This window comes from Microcaecilia unicolor, chromosome 2 (assembly GCF_901765095.1).
Source record: "Microcaecilia unicolor chromosome 2, aMicUni1.1, whole genome shotgun sequence".
Taxonomy (NCBI): domain Eukaryota; kingdom Metazoa; phylum Chordata; class Amphibia; order Gymnophiona; family Siphonopidae; genus Microcaecilia; species Microcaecilia unicolor.
In genome coordinates, this window is record NC_044032.1 from 41888531 (window position 1) to 41907527 (window position 18997).

The following is an 18997-nucleotide window of genomic DNA, read 5'->3' on the forward strand; positions in this document are numbered from 1 at the left end:
GCACACTGAGCAGAAGGTTTCAAGGTATCATCAACGACGACACCTAGATCCCATTCTTGGTCCGTGACTCCAAACGTGGAACCTTGCATGATGTAGCTATAATTCGGGTTCCTCTTTCCCACATGCATCACTTTGCAGGTGTCGGCAGTAGTTCCGCCCCCAGTGTGCACCATTTCTGGTGCTAGAGGTAATTAGGGAAGATATTACCGCAGAGGATTACCTAGTAGTAATCGGATAGCGCTGTGCACTGCCCGGTTACCGCCGGGTTAGCGCAGGTGCCCTTACTGCCACCTCAAGGGGTAGAGGTAAGTGCTCCCTATGAAATGGTTGCATGGCAAGTGCAAACTTACCACACGGCCATTTCATTTTTTCCAATTTTCACTCACTGCGGTATAAGGGGCCCTGGCGCCCAGCAAAAACTGTCGCTGCCACTACCGCAAAACCGCTTCTACCGCAGTTTAGGAAAAGATCCCCTAAGTTACATATCATCAACATGGGCTACCATTTAGGATGTGTTATTTTACCACTAACTTATGCCTTTTTAGCACAAGTCCCATTTTATACAATCCAGCTTATAATCGAAAGTAATCGCCGGCTATTTCCCGACACAAAATCGGGATATGGCCGGCAATTTTGCAAAAGCGGCGAAAAGCATATATTCGAAAGCTACATTTGTGATAGCTTCGCCGCTTTCCCTTCGCCTTGCCGGCGAAAGTTCAAAGGGGCGTGTTGGCGGTGAAGCGAAGGCGGGACATGGGCAGGCTTGGGCGTGGCTACCAGATGGCCGGCTTTCACGGATAATGGAAAAATAAAACCCGGCGATAAGCAGTATTTCGCCGGGTTTACTTGGTCCTTTTATTTTCACGACCAGCCTCAAAAAGGTGCCCCAACTGACCAGATGACCACCAGAGGGAATGGGGGATGACCTCCCCTTACTCCCCCAGTGGTCGCCAACCCCCTCCCACACTAAAATTATTAAAATACAAACCTTTTTTGCCAGCCTGTATGCCAGCCTCAAATGTCATACCCAGCACCCAGTTATGCAGGTCCCTGGAACAGCTGTTGTTGGTTGCAGTGGACTGCAGAAAGGCAGAGCCAGGCCCATCCCCCCCCCCTACCTGTTCCACTTGTGGTGGGTAATGTTGAGCCCTCCCAAACCCCCCAAAACCCACTGTACCCACATGTAGGTGCCCCCCTTCAGCCCTTAGGGCTAGGGTAATGGTGCACACTTGTGGGCAGTGGGTTTTGGGGGGGATTTGGGGGACTCAGCACACAAGGGAAGGGTGCTATGCACCTGGAAGCTAATTTGGTTGTTTATAAAAGATGTTTGAAGTGCCCCTAGGGTGCCCAGTTGGTGTCCTGGCATGTGAGGGGGACCATTTGCACTACAAATGCTGGCTCCTCCCACAGCCAATGCCTTGGATTTCGCCGGGTTTTGAGATCGCCGGCAGTTTTTTCCATTATTGCGGAAAAACAAAAGTGGCGATGTGAAACCTGGCGAAATCCAAGGCATTTCGCCGGCCCACACCGTATTATCGAAAAAAAGATGGCCGGCCATCTTTTTTGAAAATACGGTTCCGGCCAGCTGTTGCGCCGCCGCCAAAATAGATCGCCGGCGACCTATGTCGCCTGGGACGTTCGATTATTCCCCTCAATGAGACCTAGCTACCAAGAATTGGGGTTAACAATAAAATAAAACATCTTAATGGTGGTCCACATTGATAACTACCCCCTATGAATTTCTAAATTCCTAATGGAATAAGGTAATAATCTGGCTTCTATTATTTTACAAGAAACCCCTTACTCCTCCAATCACGTCCAAAACAAAATGTCATAGTTTACTGCAGACTTACGATCACAAATCAGCAGGTTTTTTTGCTGGTCTACACTATACTTGCTATTCTAAAATAGCCAGTATCATTTAGTTTTATCTTTGTTTTCTGTAAGGACACTAAGCTGTTTGTAGAAGCATGAGATAGTCCAGAGGAATATGGAACTTCACTCACAGATGAATTGCTGGATCAGTACATTTCCGAAAAGTGTGGAGGAGATGATATTCTCTTGTTTTCAGATAAATTGCACTTCAAGGGGTTGAATGTACGATAATGTCATGAACATTTTCAGCGTACTGAAACATCACAGCAATTGAAATTTCCTTGGATCTGAAGACACATGTGTCTTTTGGGTAGTGAAAAGGTAAAGGGGGTTTGATGAGTGATGAATATTGGTATAGATCATGTATTCTTTGCTTTGCAACAAAACAAATTATTCCCATAGGCACAACTGTGCAAGACATAAATGGCAGATTCACTTCTCATATATGCTCAGATGCCTCTGTACGGATAGTTCTGGAAATGTGTGTCTGCGGACCACTTCCACTCAGCTTTGCAAATGTTCTGTAAAATTGCTAGTTCAGTATTCCCATGGTAAGGATTTGAGATCCTCTCAAGACAACCTCTTAGTTCTTCCGTCACCAGCCAAAAATCAGTTCAAAGCTCCTGTTGTGCAGATGTTCCTTTGAAATTTAAAGCCCTTCTTCTGTGTTCAGACTGCAACCTTGCCACCTTTCATTCAGGGTTGAAAACTCAGGGGCCAATGACACCCGTATTCAGCGACCTTATCTAGATAGTGCCAAGAATATTTCCTCTGACCGCTATGGCACTATCTGGATACTCATATAATTTTAGACTCCTAAATAGATATTGATTGCATCAAATATGAATTCTGTTTAGATTATAGAGGAAAAGCCTCAATCCTGGCGTGTGCTCCTTGTGTTGTAAAACAACGTTAGGGAGCACTGCCCGATCATCACTGGCTCAAAAACCTCTATTAAGTAACCCACTTCTATTTTCTTATGTCAATCAAATTAAACTTCATGGGTACTTAGCTTGCTGCTAGAAAAATTCTGGGCAGTCTCACGAACGGAATACAGCCATGTAAACCCCGTCCACGGAGGAAGAGGACAATGTTACTTGTGTATTAAAATACACAAGTGAAGCGACCAATGTGTCCAAAATATTGAGAAAAAACTGGCGCATAATTCAGACACTACCGGGGTTCCAAAATACAAATTTAAGACTAGCCTATAGCCGTGGTAAGAATCTTAAAGAAATTCTGGCACCAGCTATTCTTAAAAGATCCCGCCTAATAGACTCCCAGTTATTGGGACACAGAAGTTGTGGACAATGTAACATGTGTGTAATGATGACCAACACGAAGGAGTTCATAAATCCTAAGACAAAGAAGCACTATACTCTCTATCAAAATACCACCTGCAATTCGGAGTGGGTGGTATATGCCATCATATGCCCGTGTCAGAAAATTTACGTGGGACAAACTTCACGAAAATTCACTACAAGACTCATAGAACACTAGAGTAATATTAATACAAAGAAGAACACTTCACCTTTAGCAGGCACATTGCACTGAATTCAATCACACTTTCAATACTCTGAAATGTGTTATCTTACAACAAATTAAATGGGATATACAAGGGGGTGATAGGAAGTTAATTTTATTACAACAAGAGCAAAGATGGATATACCGCTTACATACTTTACAGCCTGACGGTTTGAACATGAGAATTGAATGGAATCAGTTCTTTTAAGTGAGATCAGGAATGGACTTTTTTTTGTAACATTAACATTATAGAATAGATTACGTTGGAGACCTGTACAGGATCTGATTAATAGAAGTCAGTCATGCCCAGCAGTAGGGTAGGTGGAGCCTGACTTAACGCGTCTGACGTCATCCATTATAAATACCAGCACCATCTTGGGAACTATACCCAAAAGCGAGCTGAGTGCTGATTGTAGTAAGGAATACCAAGCTAAGGTTGGAGGTGAAACTGTTTATTTAAAATTGTAAGCGTCAATATATGATATATATATTTTTTAACAGATACAGTCGATTGACCCACGGACCCTGAGGAAGAAGGCGAAACTTGGGCCGAGTAATTAAAGGGCCGTGGACGGGGTTTACATGGCTGTATTTGATGCAATCAATATCTATTTGGGAGCCTAAAATTATATGTGTGTTGATATATGAAAGATTCGACTGCCTATTGCTCCGTTGGTGATTGTTATTAGAACTATCTGGATACTGCCAGGGCATTCTATGGGTGGAACTGGAAAGGAGCCTGCACTTATATCTGCAATTTTCAGTGCTATTATCTGGATAATTATCTACGTAAATTAGGACAAAAAGAAGTCTGTCCTGAGAGTATAAGGATTAGCTAACCAGATAGTGAGTGAATATCGCCACTATCCAGACAGCCACAGAGATTGAACTGTAGCCACTATCCAGATAATGCCACTGAATGTCCAGATTTTTTTTAACCTACACTGACCAGTGTTTAAAAATATGCTGACCACTGTGGACTCAATATTATTCCCTTGGTTGTTCTCTGAAGCATTCTTGAAGTGCACAAAAGTGGCTACTACAGTGATTTCCAAACCTGGTCCTGGAGGCACCCCAGCCAGTCATGTTTTCAGGAGATCTACAATGAATATTCATGAGAAAGATTTGCACTGCCTCCACTGCATTCAAACCTATCTCATGAATATGCATTGTAGATATCCTGATTAACCTGACTGGCTGGGGTGCCTCCAGGACCAGGTTTGGGAACCACTGGCCTTCTATGCTATCCTTCCCCTTCCCTTTGGGCAGGGCTTCTCAGCCAAGTCCTCGGGGCATACTAAATCTCATTGGGTTTTCAGGATATCCACAATGAATATTCATGAGATAGATTGGCATGCACTTCCTCTTTGGTATGCAGATCTATCTCATGCATATTGATTGGTGGATATCCAGAAAACCTGATGGGACATGGTGTGTCCCGAGGACTGGGTTGAGAAGGCCTGCCTTAGGGCAATTGTTTCTTGACCCTCCCTTGGAGGCATACCTAGCCAGATGGAATATCAATGAGAAAACTTTGTATATATTGAAGACCCATTGAATGTAAATCAATCTCATGCACCTTTACTGTGGTAATCCTGAAAACCAGAGTGGCTAGCTATGCCTCCAGGACAAGGTTGAGAAGCACTGCCTTAGTGAGTCATTTACTAATGTGTGCACTAACAATGTTATTATATGCTATCTGCCAGAGGACCCATTGCATTAAATAGGTCCTTTGATAGATAATGCATAATAACTGTATTTGCATGTGATAAACATGCACACTGTTCTATAAATGGCGCCCAACTTGGAGCACCATTTGTAAAATAGCATCAGTGCACATTTTTTGAGGGTGCCCAAATTTGGGTGCCATTTACTGAATCTAGTCCATAATGTTATATAGTGCTGTTAAATGTGTATATTTCTGATACTATTTCAGGTTGGCCCTGTTACTAGGTTTCAAGTTGCTGTTTCCAAATTTACCTCATTGTTTTAGTCATTTTACTATTGTGCTGTTAACAGAATTATAAGTTTTATGTTAAACTGTACCTGCTGTACATTGTCTTGGGTGAATATCTTCATAAAGGTGGTTAACAAATCCCAATAAAATAAAATAAATACAGTGCACTCCATTTAAGTGGACGTTGGATAAGCGAATGCTCTGTTTAACTGCATGCCATACTTCGGTCCTGTTTTTGGCACCATCAATTTCTATGGGGACAAACTTCGGTTTAGCGCACCACTGATAAGTACAAGATTCACTTACATGCATGGTTTTAAGACCACTCCTCTGCAGGAAAGACTCCGCATAAGCGCACGCACAGAATATGGAAGCCGATTGGCGCTTGACAACCAACGAGATTTCAAATTTACCGCCCCTTTAACTGCCACAAGCAGAATAAGCGAAAAAATGTTGTTAGAGTGTACACTGGGGTCGTCGTCGTCGCGGCAGCGGAACTGTAAGACTTTAACACTGGAAAGTGTGAACAGATGGTTCACATCTACCCGTTCAACTCCACTCATTATTTTATAGACCTGTATCATATCTCCCCTCAGCCGCCTTTTCTTCAAGCTGAAGAGCCCTAGCCGCTTTAGCCTTTCCTCATAGGGAAGTCGTTCCATCCCCTTTATCATTTTCGTCGCCCTTCTTTGCATCTTTTTTAATTCCACTATATCTTTTCTGAGATGCGGCAACCAGAATTGAACACAATATTCAAGGTGTGGTCGCACCATGGAGCGATACAATGGCATTATAACATCCTCATTTTTGTTTTCCATTCCTTTCCTAATAATACCTAAGATTCTATTTGCTTTCTTAGCCGCAGCAGCACATTGAGCAGAAGGTTTCAACGTATCATCAACGACGACACCTAGATCCCTTTCTTGGTCGGTGACTCCTAACGTGGAACCTTGCATGACGTAGCTATAATTCGGGTTCCTCTTTCTCACATGCATCACTTTGCACTTGCTCACATTAAACGTCATCTGTCATTTTGACGCCCAGTCTCCCAGTCTCGTAAAGTCCTCTTGTAATTATTCACAATCCTCCCGTGATTTAATGACTTTGAATAACTTTGTGTCATCAGCAAATTTAATTACCTCACTAGTTACTCCCATCTCTAGGTCATTTATAAATATGTTAAAAAGCAGCGGTCCCAGCACAGACCCCTGGGGAACCCACCTCTAACTACCCTTCTCCATTGAGAATACTGACCATTTAACCCTACTCTCTGTTTTCTATCTTTTAACCAGTTTTTAATCCTTAGTAGAACACTACCTTCTATCCCATGACTCTCCAATTTCCTCTGGAGTCTTTCATGATATTATCCCTCAGTCTGCCCTCTTTCAGCCTCATTTCATGTCCTCTACAAAGAACAATGTCCTTTACAAAAACAACAAAAAAAAACCCCAAAATTAAAAACTTAGAAGAAAGGAAAGGAAAGAAAAGAGGAAAGGAAAGAAGAAAAGGAATGGGGGAAGGAAGGCACACCAGGAGTGAAGAGGGATCAGAGAGAAGGGAGAAAGAAGGCAGACTCACAATAGGAAAGCTGGTGGAATAGATTATGATGGTAAGGCAAATGCAATTTTGAAAAGGTAAGCTTTTAAGGCTGATTTGAAAGAAGTAATGGTGGGTTGATCCTGAACCTGACATGGGATCTCATTCCAGAGTTTTGCGCCTAGATAACTAAAGGCAGAATCTCAAGTGCAAGGCACCTAGGAAATATTCTGTAATGGCATGCATAAGTAGCATAGCGCATGAATGCCAGGGGGCATGCACATGGATGAAGCATTGACAGGACATGGGCAGGTCTCCCAAGTGCATGCATTTAGGCATCTGCAGTTATGCCAGGTATATGGTTGGTTTGACTCTAGGTGGGTAAATGTAAGGTGTGCTGATAATGGGTTACTCTAGGCAAGGGATCACAGAAAGACAACAATAAACAATTATCCAACAATAAAACCTCTGTCAATTCAAAGAAGCAACAATAGTGCAACCACCAGTCCCTTGCTTATTGCCCCTTCTGCCAGCCCACCTCCCTCCCTCCCTAAATATAAACAGGCAGCATACACTGTATGGGAACTATGAAACCTACCACAAAGCATGAACATCAACAGGTAGAGAAGTAAGAATACAATGGTGCCCACTGGCGGTCAAAGTGCTGCTCTCTATCATGTTTCATAGCCGTTGTTTTCCATCAAAAACAGATATCATGTTAGTCCACTTTTAAAGGTATTAAACAGAAATAAAACAGAACATAGAAGAGAAAATAAGATGATACCGTGTCGGGTCTTTTTGAATAATCAATAAACTATTTTCAACAACATCATCTCCAGAATTGGTCTAGTCTGTGGTCAGCCTCTACTCCTTGTGTACTGTGTGGATCCGTCATAGAGGTTTTTTTCCTGTTCTACTGTTCTTGGTCTTTTAAGGGAATCTTCCAGTACCCTTTCGTAAGGTCAGCAGTGGACAGAAGTTGAGCTTCCCCCAATTGTTCAACTAAATCATCTATCTGGGGCATGGGGTAGGCATCAAATTAAGACAGTATGCACTTAATGCTAAGAAGCCCGTAGGAATAAAATGGGCTTCTTGGCATTTAACACATGTTTAATCATTAGCATGCGCTAAATCCATTATCACACCTTAGTGAAAGGAGATCTTCCTTAATCAGGTTAACTTGCAGCTGTTGGCAACTTTGTATAGCTTTGGAATTATTTTCATTATCTTTACTCAAAGTTTCCATTTTTTGGTCCAAAGAGGGTAGTTTTCCAGACAAGGATTCAATCTGTTGATTAACAAATGTGAGTTTCAAACCAAAAGAAGCTTCTAGACAAACTAGAGCTTCCCAAATTGACTCTAAAGTTATCTCCTTTGGTTTTTGGGGTAATAAGGACTTACTTGGTAAGCCTGCAGTTGGATTCTTCAGTAGTTGGCCTGCCCCCGTCGCCAGGTTTTCTTCAGAGACACTCTCCCCTAGTTCACCCGCTATTACAATAGCGGGGTCCATCGGCGTCTGTAATCCCGTAGCAGCGCCCGTGCCAGGAGACCCCGTTGACGTTCGAGCGTCCTGAGTCTCCTGAGTTGCTTCCGGGGTTCCCGCCGGCATCGGGGGAGGATTACGCTCTTCGGGGCTCCATGATGTTTCGGCTTCAAGCCGCGAAAATGAGAGACCTCTCTCCATATTCGCCGGCAGCGAAGACAACGCTCCCGAAATCGTATTCGGCACCATGAAGCGATCCAAAGTTCCAAGAGATGGCATAGATTGCACCGCCGGGCAGGTGCGTTGTCTGCCTCTTCTTTTGGGCATCAGGAAATCGGGTTTCAGGAAAAAAACGAAACGTAAGACAGGAGCTGCTTCACTTGCGTCTTACTCAGCCGCCATCTTGCCTACAAAATAAGCTTGAAATGCTTGAAAATTACCAACGCTCAAATACTCTTAGACTGTTAAATTTTCCAAAGCAGCTGTTTATTTCACCTCTTATTACCTTTAAAAAATATCTCACAGAAGTATTGAAAGTACCCGAACAGTCATATCCTCCTATTTCAAAGATATTTTATGTAACGTCTTTTTTGAAGAGAGATTCCGAGCAAGCAGATAGAGTAATTCCCCCAGTAGAAACTGGGGATGTAAATTTGACACAAATGATAGATGATGATATGGTGGGTCTTACGTCAGCAACACTCAAAGTTACATTTATTCTACAACCTGATAGAGACTGGATACTAAAGCAATATTTTTTGCACAGAGAACAGAATTTCCTAGGTTATAATATAAGAATGTACCCAGATGTCTCAAAGGTAACGCAGAAGAAAAGACAGGAATTTCTCAAACTTCGCCCAAAAGCATTGCAATTGGGAGCATTGTTTTGGTTAAACTTTCCATGCAAATGTGTTATAAAGTTAAATTCTGTTAAATATATATTTTATGATTCTAAACAATTGAGCTCTTTTTTGGACTCTAAGTTAGCTGGCTTGCCCATTTCGCTACCGGGACCTGTAATAACTTCTACGCCGTAAAGTTTTATACTCGGACCTTCTGCTCAGCCACCTTTTTCTTAGTTGTTATTATTATAATTTTCCTGATGTATAGTGTAGTAATGCCTCCATATTGTGGACTAAAGATGAGAAATAGATCATGATTTTTGTTTAATCTAGATTGCTCTAAGAATTTCCTTTATGTTATGAATGACTAATAGTCATCTTTGCTGATATCAAGAATTGTACTTGAACTAAAATGTGAAAAGTGATAAATAAAATAATAAAAAAAAAAAGGAGATCTTCCGGCACCTTTCTTAACCTACAATACCCCAGTTGTAAAGGTCTAATATATAAATTAACACATGCGACCAGCTTTTCTTACATGAGCATACAATTATGGAATTCACTTCCAATTCACCTGAGAACGATCAATGATCTAACTAACTTCCGCAAATCCCTGAAGACCTACCTCTTTAACAAAGCCTACCACGAGATCCCTTAACTAACTATAACACAACACCTACCCGACTTTACTCAGAATGTATCTTTTACTGCTTGACTAAACCACTTGTTTTCCTGACTTCTTTGTAACACAAATTGTTTTCTCTAACCTGGATATGGAGATGACATAACAGGTCTTTGTAAGCCACATTGAGCCTGCAAATAGGTGGGAAAATGTGGGATACAAGTGCAATAAATAAATAAATAAACCACTACAATAGCCCTTATAGGTGAAAGGGTCACCTATATGTGGATATAGTAGGTTTTTGGTGAGTTTTGAGTATCTTGTTTTGCGTACCCAGCACAAGTATCTTGTGCTTTGAATCTTGATTTTGATCAAGGATAAATACAACAGGATATATATTTAATAAAGATAAAATAAAAAAATTAAATATCAAAAGTCAGAGGTTTTTTGACTTATGAAGAAGCTTACCAGAAGTTCACATTTCAGAAATTGGTTTTCAAGCTGTGAAATCTGGGCAGCGAAGCATTCATATTGATAAAATCAGAAGTGAATATGGAGCATCTGAAGTCTTCACCTCTGCAAATATAACGCAACATAACTGCACCTAGGAGAGTATTGCTTGCTTTAATGGTGACTAGAATTGTATTCTTCAGCAAGTACCAGGTGAAGATTGAATTGATAAACATCTGCAAACTAGGTTTTGAAAATACCAATTTGGATGTTTTGAGAAGAAATTTGTCCAGATGCTGCTTTATGACACTTTCTGGACATTTTTCTCTTTCAAAAATGAGCCCCGTGTTAGGCATCTATATTGTTTAATGCCTGCTTTCATTAGCATTTCATTAACTTACTGCAACAAACATTAATGTAGGTTTTTAAACTGTGAATAAATGAATATCTGCTCTAAAATTTTAAATGGATTTTTATTCACATTTTATTACGATGTGGCCGTAGTGTCAAATTGTGTGATTTACAGCTTTGCAAGCATATCCACTAGGAAATTTTATAAACCAATGTGTCTAGTTTTTACCTGTCAAATGACATCCTATATAGGCAGCCCACAGGTAATACGCACTGAACAAATTCATTGATTTTATGACAGGCTTAACAGCAAGTCCCATTGATAGTTCCCTTACAGCTCTCCTCCTAGGTCTGCCACTTGTTAAATGTTAGACGTTGTAAATTGAGCCATTTGATACTGTAGGTGAATGGGTGATGCCAATATCATAGCAAGTGAGCTATATGATTAATGGTTTGTGCTTCTGGTTTTCCAAGCCTTCATTAATTAAAGCAAGCTTTGTTTCTCTCATGTGCAGTGTTTGCAGTTCTAGGTGGGATCATAACGAACCAAACTAACTGTCCATTCTAAATTGCAAGAGGTTAAGATTAGAGATACATGAACTTTGTCAAAATTGGTATAGGAACTAATTCATCAAACTCGCAATAAATCCCCAAGCCTCAGACTGGTTTCAGAATCTTTTTTTTTTTTAAGTGGTACAGTTCATTGCTACATCTAAACTGGATTTCTGCCTTGCATCATGAAATAATGTGGAGTTCAGCAAAATCAAACCATGCTGAAGTTCACCTGTTTCACTTATGGTTTAAATTAATCCATAAAGAACAATCTTTAGTGACATTTCCCAAAGATAGGGGCCCTTTTACTAAGCTGCACTTTGAGAGTCTTTTACTAAGGCATGCTCATGTTTTTAGCGTGTGCTAAAATTGTGGGGGCGCTAAACGTTATTGACACCAGTGCATTCCTATGGGTGTCTCTAATGTTTAGTGCGCCCACAATTTTAGCGAGTGCTAAAAATGTGAGCACACCACACAAAACTGACGAGTATAGCTAGGCGATTTACAATGTCTAAAAGAAATACATACATAAAATGCAAAAAAGGAACTCCATTTATTAGATAGGATAGAAAGGAACCAATCATACCAGATAGACAGTTAAAAAGCAAACACAGATACCAGGAAATCAGGTAACATCTGGAGAAATTCCATAAGCTTGTGATAAAAGCCACGTTTTGAGAAGTAATTTGAATTTTATGAGTGATAACTTTTGTTGAAGAAAAAGAGGAGTGCTGTTCCTAGTGGCATGGGCTAGAAAAAAGAAACCATGATGTTGCGTTTGTTCAAGTTGAGCAAGTTTAGGCCTAGGTAAAACTAGGTGGTGGTCATTTAGTGAATGTTACATTTTTATTACAGGAGTATACGGTATTGCGAAGGAAGATGGAATGCCAATTCACAGAACTTTAAATGTCAGCAATAGAATCTTATAATGTATTCTAGAAGAAACTGGGAGCCAGTGATGAAGTTGAAGGAAGGGTGTGATCCTATCATATTTTTTGGCACAACAGAAAAGTTGAGTTGCAATGCTTTAAACTGATTACTGCTATGGTGTGCTCCCTGCCAGGCAAGAAAAGCAATACTGGACTCCCTTGGGAATGCTCTCTTCTATTCACAAAAAAGAAAGAAAGAAAGCAAGAAAGACCCCACCCCAAAAAGCTCCTCCTCCTTCTTTTAACAGGATGTACTAGAAAGTTAAACCTGCCTTCCACAAAAAGAAGTCTATAGAGAACTTGCCTACCTCTTAAAACCCATCTCTTTGTTCACACTGTCTAGCTTAGCAGTCCCCTTTTCTTTTAGGGTGAGCGGATCTCACTCAATTCTTTGAACTCTTTTTTTCATCAGGTATAACAGGACAGTTACTTATTTAACAGATTCTTTCCTTTTTATTCTTGGAGAAGGAAGAACAACCGGCTCAACATTCATGAAAAAGGAAAGTAAAGCTGTATGCAAATTAGTTTTAAATGAGTCAATGATTAATATCCCTTCCTTCCCCTCCCCTCCCCAGCTCAGTCCCAATTTATGACAGCTGGTTCCAAACAGTATTAGCAAAGTCTTTCAGCAGTTCAAAGAAAACTCTTCTTATGGTTCACCTTTCTCTTCAACACAGTCACGTATTTCAAGGAACCAAAACAAAACAGTTTAACAAAAAGCCTCCCCTCTCCCTTTTAGAGTTGAGCGCTCTTTCTCAGCAAGCCTAGGGCTCAATGACTGGCAGACCCAAACCCTTTTCCACACCACAGAAGGCTTAGACTGCAATGTGACCTATTGCATTTCTGCCAATAACAGGGATTTCACCAAAGGAAGAAAAAAGAAAGGTGTCCTATTTCTTCATAGGATAATCATTCACTTCTTGTTTAAAGAGACTGCTGACACCTACCTTTCTCCAGTTGTTAAAGGTACTGAACCTTCATCTCTTCCTTGGGATCTCCAGGCTCAGACATCTCTTCATCATAACTTCTGGTTTCCTCAGTTGGGGGATAATCCTCCACTTCCATGAGATCTTCTAACTCACTGGGAGATTGTATTACTTTCTAGCTCCTCCCTTGGGACCCTCTTTCTTTTGAATCAGCCCTAACTGGTCCTTGCAATATTTCCTTTCCTCCTCCTCCTCCCTCCTCCTCCTCCCATAATCTACATCCTTGCTCAGTTTACGTGCATCCCAGTGCCCTTTACTGGGAAAGTCTTTATTACATTTAATTTCTCCCTTCTGTTTTCTGCCTTGAAATAAGAGGGAAAACTGGTGAAGCTCTGGGGATTTCTTCCTCATTTCCAGGTTCCCTCTTACTACCCTTACTGCCACGTATTTCTGAAGCGATAAGGGTTCCCGCCCTGCACCTGCGCTAATCAGTCAGCGCACGGCAATGTACCCAAGCTACCCGATTAGTACTACTACTACTACTACTACTATTTAACATTTCTAAAGCGCTACCAGGGTCACGCAGCGCTGTACAATTTTAAACAAAGAAGGACAGTCCCTGCTCAAAGGAGCTTACAATCTAAAGGACAAGTATGCAGTCAATCAATTGGGGCAGTCTAGGTTTCCTGAACAGAGGTAAATGGTTATGTGCCGAAAGCTACAGTGAACAGGTGAGCTTTGAGTAGGGATTTGAAGATGAGCAGGGAGGGGGCTTGGCGTATGGGCTCAGGAAGTTTATTCCAAGCATAGGGTGAGGCGAGGCAGAAAGGGTGAAGCCTGGAGTTGGCGGTGGTGGAGAAGGGTACAGATAGGAGGAATTTGTCCTTAGCGGAGGTTACGGGTAGGAACGTAGGGGGAGATGAGGGTAGAGAGGTAATGAGGGGCTGCAGACTGAGTGCATTTGTAGGTTAGTAGGAGAAGCTTAAACTGTATGCGGTATCTGATCGGGAGCCAGTGAAGTGACTTGAGGAGAGGGGTGATGTGAGTATATCGGTCCAGGCGGAAGAAAAGATAAGACCCGATTAGTACTGGTCATGTCTACTTTCTGTCCATAGCCACGCTATTTTGTAGCATGGGATTAGTGTGCGCTGATTGGCACACTACCATGGGATGCTCAGCACTTCCTGTGGCAGCGCCTTTTGGTGCGATGTACATGTGCTAATGCCTACCGGACTTAGTAAAAGAACCCCTTAGTTAATAGAGTACTATAAGTTACATTTACTTCAAGGCAGTGGCGTAGCTATGTGGGGCCACAGCGGCCTGGGCCCCCATAGATTTGGCCCTGGACCCCCCCTGCCGATGACCCTCTCGACCCCCCTCCCGCCGCCAACCCTCCCCCACCGCCGCCGTTGCTGTGGGCTACCTTTGCTGGCACGGGAAGAAGAGGACCTCAGCTGGCGGGGATTGGGGTCCCCCGCCAACAAAGGTAGGCGACGGTGGCGGCGGGGGAGGGTTGGCGGTGGGAGGGGGGTCGAGAGGGTTGGCAGCAGGAGGGGGTGTTCAGAGGGTCGGCGGCAGGGGGGGTCAGAGTTGGTTGTGGTGGTGGCGGCAGGGGGGGTCAGCAATGGCAGGGGGGTTGGCGGCACCCGGGGGGGTGGCTAAAATGTGCCCCCTCACCTCGGGCTCTGGACCCCCCTCCCGCCGAAGTCTGGCTACGCCTCTGCTTCAGGGCATACTTAGTTACCAACAATAATAACTGCCATTGACTTGGCGTAGCTGTTGGTGCTTACCCTTAGGTAGGTCAATGCCGAGCTAGTATTCTATAATGCTATCTTGGCCACTGCGGCAATTAAATGTTGGTGCCAATTTATAGAACTGCCACCAGTGTCCATAACCTGTCAAGTAAACTTCAAAGAAAAGTGTAATAACTACATATATAATTGTAAATGCATTTCTGTACTTATCTTGCGCAGATGGTATCCAAGTCCCGTTACACCAAAAGTTCTTAAACACAAAAAAACTAAGATGTTACTATATCTTATGGCCCCTCACATTGGTCATGTTTCATCACCAGCTTTGATTTCTAATATTTTATTCAAGCATAGGGTGCATGTGTGATATTTTGATAATAAAAATGTCAGAACCAGATTTCATTAATTTATCACATATGGTCAACAGAACTTTTTGTTTTAAATATTATGTAAATTATTTAAAATAGGTGGAAAATCAGCTAGCATGGAGGACTCATCCCAGTCTTACCACTCGAAGACTTTCATCTCTAAGGATAAAAGCCTCATTGAGAGATATTTTATTTTTCAGGAATTGTTCTGAGAGCAGCTCTCATGACCTCAGCCTTTTGTTGGTGCAACTTTGTGTCTTAAAACTGAATAGCCAGTAAAGAAAATATTAATGGCAATGAATAATACCCAGGGTGGGTTAACATTATGTAAGTCATTCCTAAGGGAGTATAAAGCACTTATCTTAAACTTCTGCCTTACTAGAGCCCTATGGCTGGGATTATCTGGCGGTAACTCAAAAGTTTCATGCCTTATTACTTAATTCATGCTTTTCAGTGTTCTTCTATCATACAGTGTCAGCAGTCTTTCACCAGGTATTTTTTTTTATTGTTATTTTTACAGAGCTGTCATCTCCTAGCTGTATTTTGAGGATATTTCGAAGATGAGATCTAAGCAACAAGACAGTGATTTTCTCTGCAGATTGTTCGTGACAGCTCAGAGTACTCAAATCACCTAAAAATGCATTTGTCCTCTCGGGAACAATGAGTGAGGATCTGCATGGAGAAAAAATTAATTTGGGACCCAATATTCAAAATAATTTTACCAGGAAGGAGAGGTTAAATTGTGCTGAGTGGGTCAGGAGAGGATATTCAGCAGCAATGAATTGGGCAATGATGCTGAATATTCTGTCTGACTGCTGCAGCACTCCCCAGTTAGTACTGGGGTGGTCCTGGGAGGGAGTCTGGATGGAGCCAGGAGTTATATGGGGACTGACAATATTCAGTGTCGGTGCCAACATAGCTAACTGGGAGATATGATAGAGGTCTATAAAATAATGAGTGGAGTTGAACAGGTAGATATGAAGATAAAGCTACAATTTAGTAAATTTAAAACGAATCGGAGAAAAATTTTCTTCACTCAACGTGTAATTAAACTCTGGAATTTGTTGCCAGAGAATGTGGTAAAGGCAGTTAGCTTAGCAGAGTTTAAAAAAGGTTTGGACAGCTTCCTAAAGGAAAAGTCCATAGACCGTTATTAAATGGACTTCGGGAAAATCCACTATTTCTGGGATAAGCAGTATAAAATGTTTTGTACATTTTTGGGATCTTGCTGGGTATTTGTGACCTGGACTGGCCACTGTTGGAAACAGGATGTTGGGCTTGATGGACCTTTGGTCTTTCCCAGCATGGCAATACTTATGTACTTATGTAAGTAGGATCTCATAAATAATATATTTATACACCAGACTTATCCAACCTACGGCCCCTGGGCCACAACCTGACTCATCAAGTGCTTCTTTCTGACCCTCAGAAGCTTGGCAATTTTTGTGGTGCTTACAGTGGGATTCCTGCTTCCCCGTCACAACTTGGTTCCCTGTAAGCATGAGCCATGCAGTACCAGTTCGACTTGAAACCACAAGACCAACCCCAACTTCCAGCATAAGCTTGCAAAGAGTCAAGTCATGTGGGGAAGAAGAAATCAGATAAGGGAAAAGAAACTGGGTGAAGGCTGGGGGAGGGGGGGTAATTACATGAGTGAGAGAAACAGGGTGAAGGCTAAGGGGATTACATGAGTGAGAGCAAGACTGGGTGAAAGCTGGGGAGGGGACAATGCACCGTCGTATTGTGCTACTATGTTTGGCCCTCCGAATGTTACAAAATATAAAATGTGGTCCCTGATAGAAAAAGATTGGACAAGCATGTTATACACATACTATTTATGACTTGATAACTATGCAGGTATAGCATTGAATATTGGCCACACCCATATAACTTCCAAGCACTCCCACAGAACCAGATATTCAAGGGCCCTTTTACAAAGGTGCGGGAGGGCTAACGCATGGGTAGCATGCGCACAATTGGCACTGCTGCTGAGGTAGCGCTTGTGCCCGGCGGTAGTTTCAAGTTTGGCATGCACCAAGTCTTGCGGCAGCGCACCCATGTTGGAGCATGCAGCATGGCTACCGTGTGGGTAGCGCATGAGCCCTTACTGCTAGGTAATAAATAGGCGCACACTAGTTTTAATATTAGTGCATGCTACCTCCACCCCCATCAATGTGTTCTGAGATTTTTCCTGAATATCAGCCCCAGGTGGGCTTGTCTGCTCACAGGAGTTTGTCAAGTTTAAGTACTCTAGACTCTAATTCAGTGAGTTCTCCTATGGTCTTGTCCAAGCCAGCTGATATGCTGATGCCTATAATTTGACCCTCAGGTAATGAATTGATTACTTTATCTGAAAAATGTGATGGTGAGGTGACATTGTTGGATATTTGACTGGCAGAGACCAGATTAGAGAAATTTCTTCAATCCTCTTCTACTCTAGCTGAGATAATATTTAACCATCTCTATGACCTCATGAGTAACTTTCTTCAAATCAGTCACCGTACTTTTTAACTCTTCCTACTTTCTTACCCATCTAAATGTTACAACTTTGCCTTACCCTTCACTACCAATTATAATGTTCTATTACGTATTGTGTTGACATTGCAAGTAGTATACCATTGATTGTTCAAACTTATTCTGTTGGGGACCACTGGTTAACTATCTCTCTTTCTATACATATACCAGATGGCAATAGAATATTCGTCTCACAACATGTGATTGTTGAACATTAATTATCAACCCAGGACCTCAAAGCTACCAAGCCTGGCTATTCAATATAGAATACTTGCTCTTTCTTTTAAGAGTGCCACCGCTTTATTATTGGAGCTATGTACCTATCATCGGTACCTATCATCGGTCTTGTTTCTATTTATTCTTGTTTATTGTAATGGGAGCACTACCAACCAATGTAAAAAAACTCCTTAAGGAGAAAAAACAAAGGTTAATTAGACAACTCACTGCTCAAAACACCCACATTGTGAGAGGAATATCTTTCAAATTGTCACCTAGAAATTTAACCTATTACATTTTATACCTATTCTTTATGCTTGTATTTCTTTTTCTTTTATATTTTCTCATTGAACCGCATACTCCTGTCCCTCTCCCAGCTGTGTACTTATCTTCTCGGCTCGTAAGCCTTGCTGTATTGTGGCTTGAGGTATTTTCTCTTCCCACCACAATTCAGTCCTTCCAACCACTTAGTGCGTTCTCTCGATGCTGTTCAGTCTTTACTCCTCTGATCTTGTTTAACGTCTTGCTTCCTAATCTCCTTCTTCTGCTTTTTCTTCTACAAGAACATCTTGTTTCGCAAATGTTATTGCTGCTTCAGGAAGAATTTTTCTACTAATGTGATTTCCCGCTCCAAGATGGCTGCCCAAATAATGACCAATCCCATCAGTGGGGTTTTTTAAGGGGCCAGTATCCCTCAATAAAATGCCTTCCACTCTACATTTTTATTCAGGCCATTCGGTATTGTTGTTTTATATTGGAAAATAAGTCTTTGTTCTTTTTGCCACAAATATTTTTTAATATCCCCCCCTCTCTTGCCCTATTGTATCTTATCTATTATCATAAAGCCCAATTGATCAAATGTGTGTCCCTCGTCTATACAATGTTGGGCCATTGGTGCTTCTGATTTCTTATTTGTGATACCATGCTTATGTTCTATTACTCTCGTTTTAAATTTTCGAGATGTATGCCCTATATAGGTTTTGCTACAAGGACATCTGCATTTATATATGACATTTGTTGAATCACAATTTGTTTTACCATTCACTTCTATTTCCTGTTGGCCATGCTGCATGTCAGTGTTGTACCTTCTATTATATTTGG